This window comes from Ovis canadensis, chromosome 22, assembly GCF_042477335.2.
Source record: "Ovis canadensis isolate MfBH-ARS-UI-01 breed Bighorn chromosome 22, ARS-UI_OviCan_v2, whole genome shotgun sequence".
NCBI lineage: Eukaryota > Metazoa > Chordata > Mammalia > Artiodactyla > Bovidae > Ovis > Ovis canadensis.
The window spans coordinates 56,063,337-56,081,760 of NC_091266.1; positions in this window are offsets into that span (position 1 = coordinate 56,063,337).

The following is an 18,424-nucleotide window of genomic DNA, read 5'->3' on the forward strand; positions in this document are numbered from 1 at the left end:
TGGCTGCAGAGCAAACGCTTTTGAGTGGTGTCTGAAAAAACAATGGATGGTGCTGAATGCCACTTGTGTGGGTGACAGAGGGACCCAGAATGGCTTCTGGGTGTCCAAAGGGTTCTGGAGATCTTGGAGGAAAATGTACCTTTAAGTTGGGAGGCAGAGGTCTGAAGTTATTGCCAAGACATAGGAGGCAGCATTTCATCTTTACTGCTGCCCTGACTTCTGCCACAAGCGCGTTTTAATAGTGAACTCAATACGAAGGGGGCCATTTGTCCAGGTGTACACCTGATATCATGGAGTAACTGTAAATAGGATCGTCTTTCATAGTCAGTGTCCTGATTAGCAGGATAACGTATCTGGTCATCCTACCCAGTGGGACCCTTCAAAAACCATTCATTTAAGAGTCATATCTGATGGATGCTTCGAAGACTGTACTTTGCACTCTTGGCAAATGACACACTGTATTAAGAGGGACAAAGTAGGATGATTTGTGTATTTTAGAGTCAAGTGCTACTTTATGTAGAAGTGCAGGAGTTCTCAGCCTCAGCACTGTTGACACTGGAGCTGGATAAAAATTCTTTGCTGTGGGGTCTGTCTTGTGCACTGTAAGATATTAAGCTGCATCCCTGGCCTCTTCTTGTTAGATATCAGCAGCACCCTCCTCCCCTGCTCCGTTTGTGACAGCCAAGAATATCTCCAGACATTGTCAAAGCCATTGGGGAGGTAAAGTCACCCCCGTTTGAAAACCACTGATGTGAAGATTCTTACAGTAGGATTTCATGCACAAATCTGAGTAGATTCAAGCCTTAGATAGTCATGACTAGCTGAAATAGCACCTGACTTTAGAGGATGAAGGGACTGACTTCAGAGGGGCTTCCCAGGTGGTGCTAGCGGTAAAGAATCTACCTGCCACTGCAGGAGATGCAAGAAACTCAGGTTTGATCCTTGGGTCAGGAAGATCCCTTGCAGAAGGAAATGGCAACCCACTGTAGTATTCTTGCCTGGGAAATCTCATGGACAGAGGAGCCTGGCAGGCTACAGTCCATGGGGCCACAAAGGGTTGGACACAACCTAGCACACAAACAGAGGATGAGACACACTTACCTTTAGGGTTTAGAAGAATCTTGAACTCAAGATTCAGAATCAGACAGAATTGGATTTGACGTGACTCTGCTACTTACTATGTAGCCTTGTGTAAATTACTCAACCCTTCTCAGCCTCAGTTTTCTCATCTGTAAATAGATTTTTAAAAAAAGACAACTCTATCTCCCAAGGTACTTAGGAGGATTAAAAGAGACATGACATACAAAGCATTTTAACCCAATAATATTGTAACCGTGATGATGGTTGCTGTTCACTGTTATTGTTATTAGACATTGTGTGGCTGTTAAGTTGCTTCAGTCGTGTCCGAGTCTTTGCAACCCCATGGACTGTAGCCTGCCAGGCTCCTCTGTCCCTGGGATTCTACAGGCAAAAATACTGGGCTGGGTTGCCATGCCCTGCTCCAGGGGACCTTCCCAACCCAAGGATCAAATCGACGTCTCTTGCATCTCCTCCTGCATTGACAGGCAGGTTCTTTACCACTAGTGGCACCTGGGAAGCTCTATTAGATGTTGGACAGTCATAGGGTGGCTGAATGGGCTGATATATTCTGGAAGGCACTGTGGACAAGGCAATTTTTCTTAGGAATAGGCCCTTTGAAAGAAAAATAATTATACATTAAATAGTTGGACCTGTCATAAAGGTCTACTGGAGACCTGCTTTCCAGGTATCTGATTCAGTCAACAAGTGGGTACATGTTTATTGTATTAAAGGATTCTTGAGACTCATGGTGAATAAGCCTCAGTTTAGCCTGGTCCCTGTGGCACAACCCTACCTCTCCCAAAATCTAGCCTAAGTCTCAACCAGGGAGACAGTCACTGAGACCCTGAGGCCAGGACTAAACTGTCAACCCTTTGTCACACACAATGTCTCATTCTCCAGGTGATAGTCCTTCTGTATCAAAGTCTACACCAGACTGGGAAATGCCAAGAGGGCATCAGCCATTTGTAGTCCCAGGAGCGTCTCTGAAACTCAACTTATCATGACCAATCCTGTACTTTGCCTTTGTACGTGGCTGTGCTTATAAATGTTTACTTAACCCTCTCTGAACATTGACATCTTCACCTGCAAAATAAAGACAGATACTGCCTACTTCTCAGGTGACCATGAATATTAAACAAGCTCATCAGCATGGCACCTACACATAGTAAAGCCTTGCACGTACTTGTCGTCTGTCTGCCTCTCAGATGCTCATGGATGTGAAATGAAGCAGCGCTGACCAGTGCCCACTGTGCCCCTCCCACCCCTTCCCTCACCCCTCGGTCCTTACTCGTTTAACACCCTCATTGCGGCTTTTGCTGGGGACCCTGGGGTGCCTAGATTGAGCTTCCTTGTCCTTTCCCAGGTGAGTGGAGGAGCAGAGAGAAAAGGGGCAGTGGGGCGAAGTTCACCACGGTTCCAGCCTGAGCACCAAGAAGGCCAATTTGTGAGAGAGGCCTTGCAGGTGGGAGACCCCTCTCCACTGATTGAAGATCCCACCTCACTCATATATAAAGCAGGAAGGAGAAGGTATTATCTTAACGGCAGGGCCAACTTAGCCAATAGGAATGGTGCCCAGGGCCAGTGGAACTTTTAAGGACCTGTGTGTGCGTTAATCACTCAGTTGTGTCCAACTCTTTGCAACCCCGTGGACTGTAGCCCGGCAGGCTCCTCTGTCCATGGAATTCTCCAGGCAAGAATACTGGAGGGGGTTGCCATCCCCTTCTCCAAGGGATCTTTCCAACCTAGTGATCAAACCCAGGTCTCCTGCATTGCAGGCAGATTCTTTACTGTCTGAGCCACAAGGGATGTTCTCCTCAGCAAGTTTTAATTTCTCTTAAAGTCAAAACAAAACAATACAACTAAAATTACATTTTTCTTATACCAATGTAGTCATAAATCTGTGCTCAGTCGTGTCGTGCTCCTTGCAACCCTTTGTTTGGACTGTAGCCTGCGAGGCCCCTCTGTCCACAGAATTCTCCAGGCAAGAATACTGGAGTGAGCTGCTGTTTCTTTCTCCAGGGGATCTTTCTGACCCAGGGAGTGAACTTGCATCTCCTGTGTCTCTTGCACTGCAGGCAGATTCTTTACCTCTGGACCATCAGGAAAATCCCAGTCGTAAAAATAATTACATATATATAAATATACATAAATACAAATATATATAAAGATGGATAAATGAATGAGGTGGCCCATGAAAGTAAAAGTGCTGAGGGCACATTGAAGTCATCTGTTCCTGCCTCACAGCTCAGCATTCAGTTGGTCTCAGGAAGACCTTATGATTGGCTTGAGGGCTTGATGTTTATTTGGGAGTTATTTGTGGGGCCCCAAAATCACTTTCCTGATTTCTCTCTCAACTTATCCTGAAGTTGATTCTACTAGTAAATTTTGTGCAAGTGGAGTTTAAGTGAAAAAGAAGCTGAACAAGAGCCAAGTTTCGGCTTGACACAAGTGATGCCAAGTCAGAAACACAGTCTAAAAGGAGGATCCAGCACCAGGGTGGCAGCCTAGAGACCCAGCACCGTCAGTGACTCAAGGTAATGGTTGGAAAGGCTCTAAATTTGGGGATTCAGTGACTATCTTATTCAAACAACAAGGGGTGGTGTGGTCCTACCCAGCATCAGAGTCACATGTCACAAACACCTTATCCCCCTTCTTCTCTGCTTGTCACTTTCACAGTGGAGTCTCTACTTCCTAATGTATTTATGTATAACAGAGAAGGCATCCCTGGTGCGCATTATCCCCAGTAGACATCCTCAATGATCCTCATGAAGACCAATGCTCTCCTTGGGCTGGGATGGAAGCCAGAGAGAGGAAGCCCTGAAGCCCAAGTGAGCAATGGTTCTAACCTGTAAACTGCATGAGCACTGGAGCACTGATTCATGACTGCAAAAGGCTGCTGGAAGGGAGGGTGGGCAGTGACCGCTAATGAGTTTCTTCTGGGACTGATGAAACTTTTGGAGTTAGATAGTGATGATAGTTGCACAATCTTGCAAATATTAAAAAACAAAACAAAACAAAAAAACCGTCTGAACTAAAAAAAAAAACGTGAAGGTGGGACAAGCCCAGTGCAGACTTTAGAAATGGCAGGATGCATGGAGTCTCCACAGTATCCATAAGCCCCATCACTTTCCTTCTGTAGCTCTGCTCTGCTTTGGGTGGGTGGTTCCACACTTAGAAAGACCACCTCTCACTGGGTGGAGGGTCGGGGTGGGGAGGGGTGCAGTATGATTCCTGCAGCCCCAGGCTTACACATCCTCCCTACTCTGTGCTCTGCCTCAAGCCCAAAGACGGGTTCTCTTAACATTGCAGAGAAGTTTTCAGGGCTCGACTGTTCCCGTGGCCCTTTTCCCTGAATGAGACATTGTGGCCGGAAGTAGAATTTGCTGATTGCCTTAAGCCTGAGTCACATACCCACCCATCCTACTCACTGGGGGGTGGGGAGGGGAGGGGGAGACTGGGAGCCGGTAGAGGGAGTTGACAACCTCAAGCAAACCACAGGCAGTGAGAGTAGGGGATGGGTGGGTGGCTCCCCAAGGGTAAATGGAGTATTCTTACCAAAAGCAGCAATGGAGATCAACTAGGCAAAAAACAAGAGATTGAATAAGCAGCTGAGTGACCTTGAATTAGTCTCTATGCCTTAGTTTCCCCATACCTGTCCCCACAGGAAGTGATAAGGATCACACGAGTTAAATGATAGAGCATAGCACAGGGACAGAGGAGCCTGGTGGGCTGCCATCTATGGGGTCGCACAGAGTCGGACATGACTGAAGCGACTTAACAGCAGCAGCAGCAGCAGCAGCAGCAGCAGCAGCAGCAGCAGCAGCAAGCACAGTGTTATTATCATCTGCACATATCATCTGTTCTTAAATTTCTATAATGAGTGCCAGCTACTTACTTCCTCACCAGAGTGGATCTTTCCTTAGTTGTCAGCAACTTTTGAATGTTTTTTAGCAAGAGCCCGTCAGCTCTTGATTTTTGGCATAAAATGACTACAAAGCATGTTGCCAATTTCTACATGAGACTGAAGTGACCACGGCAGCCTCAATAATTGCTGTAAGAGTACTCGGATGGAGCTATATTCTGGGCCAGCCTTTCTCCTAGGTCTAAATTCCAGGCATTCTTGGGACTTTACCACCTGGTGTTCAGGGGTTAAGAAGCTGCCTTGCAAGATGCAGGGTTTGATTCCTGATGGGGGAAATAAGGCCCCACTTTTCTAAGCTATTCTTGGAGTCCACTGGAGGTTCACTGTTTCTCCAAGGAAAAAGCAGCTTTTTGTGATTCTCACTGATACTAGGGTCTTTCTTTCCCCCACTGGCGGCTCAAGCCAGAGGGGGGAAAAAAATAAACAGGCAGAACTCTGGGTCTATACATGTCACATTGCATTAGTGCTTATTTCTAGAGACAAATGGCTCCATTAAACACTGGGAAAGCCTTCCCATACCTGGACAGCCAGCTGAAAATATTTAAATTGAATTTCACTCTCATAGCAGAAATCCATCTCTATAATACAGTCCCCAAAACTACTTCAAAGGGTTTTGTGTGCACAGTTTCTGAGATTCGATGATAAGAAATGATTGCTTTGTGGGAGGGGGGCACTGGAGAAGATTATTTCATCAGCTTTGTCAGCCTTGGCATGAGGTGACATTATGAAAGGAATTAGCAGCTCCGTGGACTATTCAGGGTATAAATAAATATTTTAATATAATTTGGAAGATACTGCAATAAGGTCCAGCCTGGATAATCCGCTCCTTTCATTATGATGTGCTTATGGTTGAAATTCAAATCTCTGAAAAATCAATGAAATAGTCCTACTCATTTTAAGGGAGAAAATATACATGACAATTTCCAAACAAGGATTTATACAGATGCAGCTGACCTCAAAGCCCAGGCAGTGTGCGGGGCTGGATTAGAGCCCTCTCAGGCAGATTCTGGGCCCTGGTGTTGGAGGTGGCTTCTAGTTACCCGGACAACAAAGTGGGAAGCAGGGGTATTTATGCTCCATCCAGACCTGACCCAGTGGGCCAGGGAAGATTGGGGGCAAGTAATCCCTAAGCTCTAAAAATCCCTCAGAAATTCATTGAAAATCCTTTGCAGGGCTTCCTTGAGAGCTCAGTGGTAAAGAATTCGCCTGCCAGTGCAGAAGACACAGGTTCAATCCCTGGTCCAGGAAGATCCCACATACTGTGGAGGAGCTAAGTCCATGTACCACAAATACTGAGCCTGAGCTCTCAAACCCGGGAGCTACAACCACTGAAGCCCCCCCATGCTCTGCAACAAAGAGTACTTACTCACTGCTCACTGCAACTAAACAAAAGCTCGAGCAGCAATGAAGACCCAGCACAGTCAAAATAAAAAAATCCTAATAACTACCTAACTAAATAAAAAATTTTATAGAATGTATACAAGTTATTAAAAAAAATTTTTTAATGTTTTTATTTTTTTTAACACCAAAAACATTTTGTATTGGGGTATAGCCAATCAACAAGGTTGTGATAGTCTCAGCCACAGCAGACAACTATTATTAAAAAAAAGAAGAAGAAGAATCCTTTATGAGGATGGATGAAAGAAGTGTATTTTCACCATATCAGGGCTGAGCAGATTCTAAGCCAGCTACCACCATCCTCACCCCTTCTCCCCAGGGTGATCCATGGAGAGGGTCTCTAACCTGCTTCCTGCTAGCAAATTCCATCCCTTTCTTACTAGGAGATCTTAGGCAAGTTCTCTTGTTCCACTGAGCCTCAATTTTCTCGTCTGTAAAATGCGGATGCTTCCCCAGGATGTGCTCCGAGGACTGAATGAAATGAGGAACCTGGAGCACTGAACACAGCAACGCAGCCTCTGGCTCCCGCAGGTTGTCCCCACCCCTTTCCTTCTTTCTAATACAGAGGAAGGAAAGTATTCTTAATTCCTCTTTAAATAGCAATAACAGACTGTCACGGGTTACACATTCCTGTTTGTTGTAGGGTTCTAAGAAGCTGAGAAGTATGATCTTCCCAGGAGAATTAGACTCAATTTTTTCTTACTTCTTATTTTCTGTGTAATCCTTGATAAGCCCCCCGGGGAATCTGGTTCCTGGTTACTCGGACCAGCTGGTCCCCACACTGCCTCCCAGCTCTGTCATTTGCTGCCTTCATAGCCAAGGCTCTGTAGCGTGAAACTTCCAGGGATCGTTTGCATGAAACTTCTCCTTTTTTCCAGAAACATCTCCCCCATGCACACAACTATATGGAGTCCCTTACATTATTACACAGCCTGGCTTACCCTGGCCAGTGGGGATTCTTCCTAGTACCTGACCCAAACAGGTGAATCAAAGTCCAGCTCCAATCAAAACAAAAGAAAAAGCAAAACAAAGTTCATTTCCATCAGTTATTTTGGAATTGAAAAAGAGCCTCAGGAAGCAATGAAACTTAGCTCAAACCTGCTGACAGCCATCTTGCCAGCAATCTGGTAGGAAAAGGGCTACAACGAGAGAAAGAAAAAAGCCAGCAGAGAGGGAAACAGAGAGCAAAGATGCAGGGAGGGTGCTGAGTCTAGCCAATACTTGACTTTCTAATTCAGTTCCACCAGATGCCTGCCTGCATCACTTTCCTCCTTATAGTTTGGGTATTTCCTTCCTTTGGGTTTTATGAGCCAAAGAATTTTCTTTTGGCCAAAGTTAGTTTGAGTTGAATTTCTGTCCCTTGCAACCAAAATTCCTGATTCGGAGCACCATTTTTATTTGATCTAAACATCCCTCGTGTTTATTTGCGATGACATGGGGTTGTTTCTTTGTATAGGTTTTTGTGTTTACATTTTATTTTATTATGATAAGGACATTTAAAATAATATCTAACTCAACAAATGTCTAAGTATAACAACATGGGTTTCCCTGGTGGCTAAGTGGTAAAAAAAAAAAAAAAATCGCCTATCAATGTAGGAGATGAGAGTTTGATCCCTGGGTCAGGAAGATGCCCTGGAGGAGGAAATGGCAACCTGCTCCAGTATTCTTCTCTGGAGAATTCCATGGACAGAGGAGCCTGTACCTGGGGTGGCAAAGAGTTAGCAATCAATGCAAAGAACTAGAGGAAAATGACACAATGAGAAAGACTAGAGATCTCTTCAAGAAAATTAGAGATACCAAGGGAATATTTCATGCAAAGATGGACTCGATAAAGGACAGAAATGGTATGGACCTAACAGAAGCAGAAGATATTAAGAAGAGGTGGCAAGAATACACAGAAGAACTGTACAAAAAATAGCTTCACTACCCAGATAATCACGATGGTGTGATCACTCACCTACAGCCAGACATTCTGGAATGTGAAGTCAAGTGGGCCTTAGAAAGTATCACTACGAACAAAGCTAGTGGAGGTGATGGAATTCCAGTGGAGCTATTTCAAATCCTGAAAGATGATGCTATGAAAGTGCTGCACTCAATATGCCAGCAAATTTGGAAAACTCAGCAGTGGCCACAGGACTAGAAAAGGTCCATTTTCATTCCAATTCCAAAGAAAGGCAATGCCAAAGAATGCTCAAACTACTGCACAATTGCACTCATCTCACATACTAGTAATGCTCAAAATTCTCCAAGCCAGGCTTCAGCAATACGTGAACCATGAACTTCCAGATGTTCAAGCTGGTTTTAGAAAAGGCAGAGGAACCGGAGATCAAATTGCCAACATCCACTGGATCATGGAAAAAGCAAGAGAGTTCCAGAAAAACATCTATTTCTGCATTATTGACTATGCCAAAGCCTTCGACTGTGTGGATCACAAGAAACTGGAAAATTCTTCAAGAGATGGAAATACCAGACCACCTGACCTGCCTCTTGAGAAACCTATATGAAGGTCAGGAAGCAACAGTTAGAACTGAACATGGAACAACAGGTTGGTTCCAAATAGGAAAAGGAGTACGTCAAGGCTGTATATTGTCACCCTGCTTATTTAACTTCTATGCAGAGTACATCATGAGAAACGCTGGGTTGGAGGGAGCACAAGCTGGAATAAAGATTGCCAGGAGAAATATCAGTAACCTCAGATATGCAGATGACACCACCCTTATGGCAGAAAATGAAGAGGAACTAAAAAGCCTCTTGATGAAAGTGAAAGAGGAGAGTGAAAAAGTTGGCTTAAAGCTCAACATTCAGAAAACTAAGATCATGGAATCTGGTCCCGTCACTTCATGGAAAATAGATGGGGAAACAGTGGAAACAGTGTCCGACTTTATTTTTTAGGGCTCCAAAATCACTGCAGATGGTGATTGCAGCCATGAAATTAAAAGAAGCTTACTCCTTGGAAGGAAAGTTATGACCAACCTAGATAGCATATTCTAAAGCAGAGATATTACTTTGCCGACTAAGGTCTATCTAGTCAAGGCTATGGTTTTTCCAGTAGTCATGTATGGATGTGAGAGTTGGACTGTGAAGAAGGCTGAGCACTGAAGAATTGATGCTTTCGAACTGTGGTGTTGGAGAAGACTCTTGAGAGTCCCTTGGACTGCAAGGAGATCCAACCAGCCCATCCTAAAGGAGACCAGTCCTGGGTGTTCACTGGAAGGACTGATGCTGAAGCTGAAACTCTAATACTTTGGCCACCTCATGTGAAGAGTTGATTCATTGGAAAAGATCTTGATGCTTGGAAGGATTTGGGGCAGGAGGAGAAGGGGACAACAGAGGATGAGATGGTTGGATGGCATCACCAACTTGATGGACATGGGTTTGAGTAAACTCCAGGAGTTGGTGATGGACAGGGAGGCCTGGCATGCTGTGATTCATGGGTTGCGGAGAGTCAGACACGACTGAGTGACTGAACTGAACTGAACTGAACTGAAGTGACTAACAATTTCACTTTCACAATGTATTATCAACTGATCTTCGAAAGGGGTGTCAAGAATACATAATGGAGAAAGGATAGTCTCTTCAATAAACAATTTTGGGAAAACTGTATATCCCTTTGCAAAACAATGAAATTGAGCCTTATATCTTATTCCATCAAAAAAATAGAATTCAAAATGAATAAAGACTTAAAGATAAGACCTGAAATTGTAAAACTCTGAGAAGAAAACAGGGGAAAACCTTCTTGACATTGATTTGGACACTGATTTCTTGGATACGATATCAAAAACACAGATAATAAAAGCAAAAATATAGTGTAACTATATCAAACTAGAAAGATTCTACACAGCAGAGGGAACAGTCAATGGAGTGGAAAAGGTCACCTTTGGAATGGAATAAAATAGTTGCAAACCATATATCTGACAAGGACTTCATTTCTAAATGTATAAGGAACTCCTATAACTCAAGAAAAAAAAAAAATCCTAATAAATTGATTTTAAAAATGGACAAAAGACTTGAATAGACATTTCTCCAAAAAAAGACATACAAATAGCTAAGTATATGGGGAATTCCCCGGTGGTCCAGGGGTTGACTCTGCCTTGCAATGCAGGGGATGGGTGTTTGATCCCTGGTTTTGAAACTGAGACCTCACTTGCCGTGGAGCAATTAAGCCCATGAGCCACACTGGGAGGCTGGCGCTGAAACAAATGATCTGCATGACGTAATGAAGATCCTGCGGCAACTAAGACCTGATGCAGGTCTTTATTTATAAATAAATAAGTAAAATTTTAAGATAGCCAAGTACATGAAAAAATGCTTAAGGTCACTGATATTTATCTTCAGGGAGCTGCATATCAAAACCACAGTGAGATATCATCTCACACTTACTAGGATCAGTTCAGTTCAGTTCAGTCACTCAGTCATGTCTGACTCTTTGTGTCCCCATGGATTGCAGCACGCCAGGCTTCCCTGTCCATTACCAACTCCTGGAACTTGCTCAAACTCATGTCCATCGAGTCGGTAATGCCATCCAACCATCTCATTCTCTGTCATCCCCTTCTCCTCCTGCCTTCAGTCTTTCCCAGCAACAGGGTCTTTTCCAATCAATCAGTTCTTTGCAAGGGTTGCCAAAGTACTGGAGTTTCAGTTTCAGCATCAGTCTTTCCAATGAATATCCAGGACTGATTTGCTTTAGGATTCACTGGTTTGACCTCCTTACAGTCCAAGGGACTCTTAAGAGTCTTCTCCAACACCGCAGCTCAAAAGCATCAATTTTTCAGCACTCAGCTTTCTTTATGGTCCAACTCTCATATCTCACAGCTCTTACTAGGATGGCTATTGTTTAAAAAAAAAAAAGACAGCAAATGTTGGCAAGAATGTAGAGAAATTGGAACCTTAGTACACCTTGGTGGGATGGCATGGTTTTTAATATTTTATTAAATCTGCTAGCATGCTACTCTTGAATTTCAGCTTCTGTTGCAACATGCTATTACGTCCAGGGAAAACTTGGAGGTGTATAATACTCCATCTCCAGGGCCAAAAGCTATCTTCACCATGAGTGTCTGACAAAGAACTCATCGCCACCAGCCTGGCAGGTAGAATACAGATCAGTCTGGAGTGGCTCTGAATGTGTTATCTTCAGTTATGCCTATAGGATGTAGAGTTTATTACAGAGTAGATTTAACTTTCTGAGTAGGAAGTACAAAGTGCTCCTCCAGGAGATTTGGACCTATTTTTTTGTTCTTGTTTTCAGTTGCTAAATCATGTGTGACTCTTTGAAACCACATGAACTGCAGCATGCCAGGCTTTCCTGTCCTTCACTATCTCCCTGGGTTTGCTCAAACTCATGTTCATTGAGTCAGTGATGCCACATTTAGGCAGAGTAAAAAGTCAACCATGACTTCAGGCTCTGGAGTTCTGCATTCTAAACTGGATCGGCAGGGTTACCTTGGTGGCTCAGCTCTTAGAGGAAGTTGAGTGTTTCATGAAGCGTCAAGGACCGCACGTTTCTCAAAAAATTCCAAGAAGAATCTTGTTTCCCAGGCAACAGCATTTCTATTGCTGACTCTTGGCTGGCTCCCCACAAATTAATCATGAATATAAATGAAAATGCTTCTCAGGGTAAGTGATTGCTGCCGTCCTGGGCCTGCTAGGTTAGTAGTGGAGAAATGGAGAGCTGAAAGCAGTCTTAAGAAAATCAATGGCACAACTCAAGGGTAAGTGTCCAGATGATAGCTGAGTGGTTGAAATGTTGATCAAGACAGGGTCTTCCAGACTCAGATGCCACAGAGCAGGAATTGCTTTCATAGGAGCTTGATGCTTCCTGATAGGAGGCAGGGTGTGCCTTCTGCATTTAATGACATCCCTGACGGGGAGTGTGGACTGCTCATCGGCTCTTATCAAAGAATGCTTTCAGACACCACTTGCACCAATATTCTATTGCTATGACTTAACTTTTGGAGTATGTATTATTTCCATTGTCAAAATATGTCAGCCTTTAGGTGTTTTAGGCTTCAGTAACAGAAAACCAACTAACTCTGGATTAAACTGAAAATCCACTTGCACAAGAGAAAGTCTGAAGATAGGGTGAGCCTTAGGGTAGCTGACATCAGGTTCAGGATATAACTGGACCCCAGACTCTTTCCATGACTCTCCTCTGATGTCCAGAGTCAATTGCATCCTAAATTGGGGTTTCCTCCTGCTCATAGGGTGGCTTTAGAAGTAACTAGGACTAATTCTCCCTTGTTCATATCCAAAAGGAGAAACGGAGAGTTGTTTCTCAAAGTCTCTCAGAGGACCAAGGAATAATGTTCTCAGAAATCTCCAGCAAAACACTTCTCATATTTTACTTTCCAGAAGTGTACGTGTGTGTGTGTGTGTGTGTGTGTGTGTGTTCAGTTGTTCAGTTATATTCGACTCTTTGTGATCACATAGACTGTAGCCTGCCAGGCTCCTCTGTCTACGGAATTTTCCAGGCAAGAATACTAGAGTGGCTTACCATTTCCTCCTCTAGGGGATCTTCCTGACCCAGGGATCAAACCTGCATATCTTGTGTCTCCTGCATTGACAAGTGCATTCTTTACCACTGAATCACCTGGGAAGCCCAGGCAGAAGCATAGTTCATGTCAATTCCTGAAACAACCACTGATAAAGAGGAAGAGGACTCACTTGAACCGATCAGGCCCAAGCTTACAGCCAAGGGTAGTGAAGTCAGTGTCTCCTGAGGTTTATGGATCATTTGGGAAGGGGTATACAGGCTTCCCTTGTAGTTCAGTCGGTGAAGAATATGCCTGCAGTGCAGGAATCCTGGGTTCAATCCCTGGGTTGGGAAGATCCTCTGGAGAAGGAAATGGCAACCCAGTCCTGTACTCTTGCTTGGGAAATCTCATGGACAGAAGAGTCTGGTGGGCTGCAGTCCATGGGGTCGCAAAGAGTTGGGCACGACTGGGCGACTAACACTTACTTACACTTACACAGCTGAATCAGGTCTGAGTCCTATTAGATGAGACTCAAGGGACTTACATGACAGGCAGCTGTATATCTAGCTAGTGCTAACTAGCTAAAAGTTTGAACAGCCCCCTTTCCTTTCCAGGCTGCACTGTCAACACAAATACTCTTTCTAGTTTAATTCTTACTTCCACTTCTCTGTTTTGGATGGAATGCTTGTATCCACTTGAAGTTCATATGTAGGAATTCTCACTCCCAATGTGATGGGGCCTGTGGAAGGAACCCCTAGTCATTTTGGCTGCCCAGGTTGGGCCTCATATAGGAGCAGGAGGGGAAGGGCAGCAGTTAGGGGAGAGCATGATTTCCCAGGAGGATAGATCTGATTCATGGGGGCCACCAGGAAGGCTTGTGCAGTTTTCAGAACATAAAGGAAATTTTTATTGCACTTGACACACTCCATTTTAGAGGAATAGGTACTGTTCAGGGATGGACAATTTCCCCTTAATTTAAAAGCTGATGTGTTATTATCACTTCCTTGAATCACTTAAGTTTATATTAAGGTACTTCCTACCTCCTGTTGTAGATTAATGAGCCCTAATACAAATCCTGCAATACCAATAAAGCCCTGATGTGAATATATTACCATAGAAAGACTCTTCTTATGAGCTGAATAAAGCAGAGAGTTAATGGATTCCTCAATCACAGACACCACAAATGTCTTCAATAATGGCTGCTCTATTGGCCCATCCTGTTTTGGCTTCAGGAGTAACTCACATCTTCTGCTTCCCAAGCCCACAGAGAGAGCTCAGCCAGGACAGGCAAGACTCAGTAGGAGAACATTTTAATATCACTGCCATTTTACTACATTCTTTCCTGGTAGCTCAGATGGTACAGAACCTGCCTGCAATGTGGGAGACCTGGGTTTGATCTTTGGGTCAGGAAGATACCCTGGAGAAAGGAAAGGCAACCCACTCCAGTATTCTTGCCTGTAGAATTCCATGGACAGAGAAGCCCGGTGGGCTACAGTCCATGGGGTCACAAAGAGTCAGACACGACTGAGCAACTAACACTTACACTCTGGTGGCTCAAACTGTAAAAAATCTGCCTGCAATGCCAGAGACCAGGGCTCAATCCTGGGTCAGGAAAGTTCCTCAGAGAAGGGAATGACAACCCACTCCAATATTCTTGCCAGGAGAACTCTATGGGTAGACAAGCCAGGTGACCTATAGCCCATGGGGTCACAAAGAGTTGGACATTACTGAGTAACTTTGAGAGAATATTTGTATTTGTAACTATGTACATGTACATAGTCAGAAATACAATTTTTAGTGTACTGCTTCTCAATAAACAGCATTGTTACTCAGTTCATCAAGATTTATAAAATGTCGCTTTGTACAATTATGCAAGAATCCTAGTGGTTTTCCCTTTAAAATACCTTCAGTGAAGTTTAAACCTCTGTCCTACAGAGAATTAACTTTCATGACCACTGCATACTGTACGAAGATTTCTGACTTTCCCTTCTCTTTATTGAAACCCTTTGTGCAAATGAGACAGATATGAGAGACATGGCCCCAAAAATAGTCAGGTGTCACTTTCCTAATGAATTTGGCTGGAACCCTAGGCATTAACTTCACCCTCAAAACAGCATCCTTCAAAGGCAGGAGCTGAATTCTCAATAATCAGCTTGTTTGGTGACCACCTGCTAGGTCTGTCTTGAGGCAGACTCATGGGTCTGACAGCTGCCTCCTGCCATCTGGACCAGACTCCCAGGTGTTGAGCTCAGTGACACCCAAGGGACCAGGAAAGACAGGGAATCCCAGGCTCCCCATGGGGACCATGTAGATAGTGAGTGCAGATTCTGGGAGACAGCTCCTGCTGCACCAACGTTCCCCAGGGAAAAAGAGCAGGCCAGTGAGGGGAGCAGGATAAGCGGGAAGGAGGAACGACACCCCCAGTCCTGGCGCCTGGCTCAGCTCCAGACTGGGAAGCACCTGGGGACTTCAGAAAGGGCTCCTTTTCTTCAGCTTCCTTGATTGACACCAGGCCTAGAGTTGGGTGTGTCATGACAAGCACAGAACTGCCAGATGGTAGTCTCGTAGTTAAGCAATGGAAGACCTGCTTTTGTTGTATGAATAGGGCATACAATGGGCGATGCACTTGATTCCCGTAGAAGATGTTAAATTTCTGTATTTCCCCAAATTCACCAAATAAAGGGCATATTAAATTAGGGAAATATTTGCAAATGATTACATCTCATTACTGAGTGGAAAAGAGAGTAAAATTAGTTCTTAGACGAGGACCTCAATTTTATAAAAAAATATGCATTTTTTAAAGGGAGAAATATTTAGTCACTTAAAAGAAGCCAATATTACCAGTAATCATATAATAATATTTTTTTGTATTTATGCTCTTCTGGAAGTCGCATATTTTCTACAATAAGCACTTATTTATTTTGTAATTTAGAAAAAATTTAATACTAAAATAAAAGACAATTATACTCACTCCTGTGGATTATTTTAGGGAAATAACAGAATTAAAACCAACTCTAAGCATGAAGATCTTTACTGTAGCTGTATTGTTTTTACTAAAATGGAAATAAATATCAGCAGATAGTGAAATAGCTAAATAAATAATTGTTTATTCTATGAAATACTGTGAATTAATTTGAATGATAATTATGATGACTATATAAGTATTATTAGTATACTAATGATGTGAAAGTGTTAGTCGCTCAGTCACATCTGATTCTTTGCGACCCAACGGGTTGTAGCGCAACAGGCTCCTCTGTCCATTGAATTCTCCAGGCAACTGTACTGGAGTGGGTTGCCATTTCCTTCTCTAGGAGATATTTTTGAACCCAGGTCTTCCACATTGCAGGCACATTCTTTACAGTCTGAGCCACTAGGGAACCCCATACTTAATACAGAAGGGTCAAAAAAAGATTAATAAAACGTATGTGCATTATGAAAGTATGAAATATATCTTTATTTGAATGGGATTGCAAGAAAAATGTAAAATAAATGCAAAAAGGCAAAATGGTTGTCTGAAGAGTCCTTTCAAATAGATGAGAAAAGGAGAGAAGCTAAGGGCAAAGGAGAAAAGGAAAGATATACCCATTTGAATGCAGAGTTCCAAAGAATAGCAAGGAGAGATAAGAAAGCCTTCCTCAGTGATCAATGCAAAGAAATAGAGGAAAACAATAGAATGGGAAAGACTAGAGATCTCTTCAAGAAAATTAGAGATACCAAGGGGACATTTCATGCAGAGACGGGTGCAATAAAGGACAGAAAAGGTATGGACCTAATAGAAGCTGAAGAGATTAAGAAGAAGTGGCAAGAATACACAGAAGAACTATACAAAAAAGATCTTCGTGACCCAGATAACCACGATGGTGTGATCACTAACCTAGAGCCAGACATCCTGGAATGCAAAGTCAAATGGGCCTTAGGAAGCATCACTATGAACAAAGCTAGAGGAGGTGATGGAATTCCAGCTGAGTCATTTCAAGTCCTAAAATATGATGCTGTGAAAGTGCTGCACCCAATATGCCAGCAAATTTGGAAAACTCAGCAGTGGCCATAGGACTGGAAAAGGTCAGTTTTCATTCCAATCTCAAGGAAAGGCAATGTCAAATAATGTTCAAACTACTGTATAATTGCACTCATCTCACACGCTAGCAAAGTAAAGCTCGAAATTCTCCAAGTGAGGCTTCAACAGTATGTGAACCGAGAACTTCCAGATGTTCGAGCTGGTTTTAGAAAAGGCAGAGGAACTAGAGATCAAATTGCCCACATCCATTGGATCACAGAAAAAGCAAGAGAATTCCAGAAAAACATCTACTTCTGCTTCATTGACTATTTCAATATCTTTGACTGTGTGGATCACAACAAACTGTGGAAAATTCTGAAAGAGATAGGAATACCAGACCACCTGACCTCCCTCCTGAGAAATCTGTATGCAGGCCAAGAAGAAACAATTAGAACCGGACATGAAACAGCAGACTGGTTCCAAATCGGGAAAGGAGTATGTCAAGGCTGTATATTGTCATCCTGCTTATTTAACTTATATGCAGAGTACATCATGAGAAATGCTGGGCTGGAGGAAGCACAAGCTGGAATCAAGATTGCAGGGAGAAATATCAATAACCTCAGATAGGCAGATGACACCACCCTTACGGCAGAAAGTGAAGAGGAACTGAAGGGCATCTTGCTGAAAGTGAAAGAGGAGAGTGAAAAAGTTGGCTTGAAACAACATTCAAAAAATGAAGATCATGGCATCTGGTCCCATCACTTGATGGCAAATAGATAGGAAAACTATGGAAATGGTGACAGACTTTATTTTCTTGGACTCCAAAATCACTGCAGATGGTGACTGCAGCCATGAAATTAAAAGTCTCTTGCTCCTTGGAAGAAAAGCTATGACCAACCTAGACATCATATTAAAAAGCAGAGATAATACTTTGCCAACAAAGGTCTGTCTTGTCAAAGCTATGGTTTTTCCAGTAGTCATGTATGGATGTTAGAGTTGGACCATAAAGAAAGCTGAGTGCCGAAGAATTGATGTTTTTGAACTGTGGTGTTGGAGAAGACTCTTGAGAGTCCTTTGGACTGCAAGGAGATCCAGCAAGTCCATCATAAAGGAAATCAGTCCTGAATATTCATGGAAGGACTGATGCTGAAGCTGAAACTTCAATACTTTGGTCACCTGATACAAAGAACTGACTCACTGGAAAAGACCCTGATGCTGGGAAAGATTGAAGGCAGGAGGAGAAGGGGATGACAGAGGATGAGATGGTTGGATGGCATCACTGACTCAATGGACTTTAGTTTGAGTAAACTCCAGGAGTTGGTGATGGACAGGGAGGCCTGGTGTGCTGCAGTCCATGGGGTTACAAAGAGTTGGACACGCCTGAATGACTGAACTTAACTAAATATAAAATTCACATTAGCAAGTAAAGATTATGGACACATTTTTCTCTTTTTAAAAACTGATATTGTTCTTAATATTTCAAGAGAGTAAAATGAGATGCTCTTAGATAAACACTTTCAGGATATACCAGGGGGCTTACAAGTTCACTTTTTTATC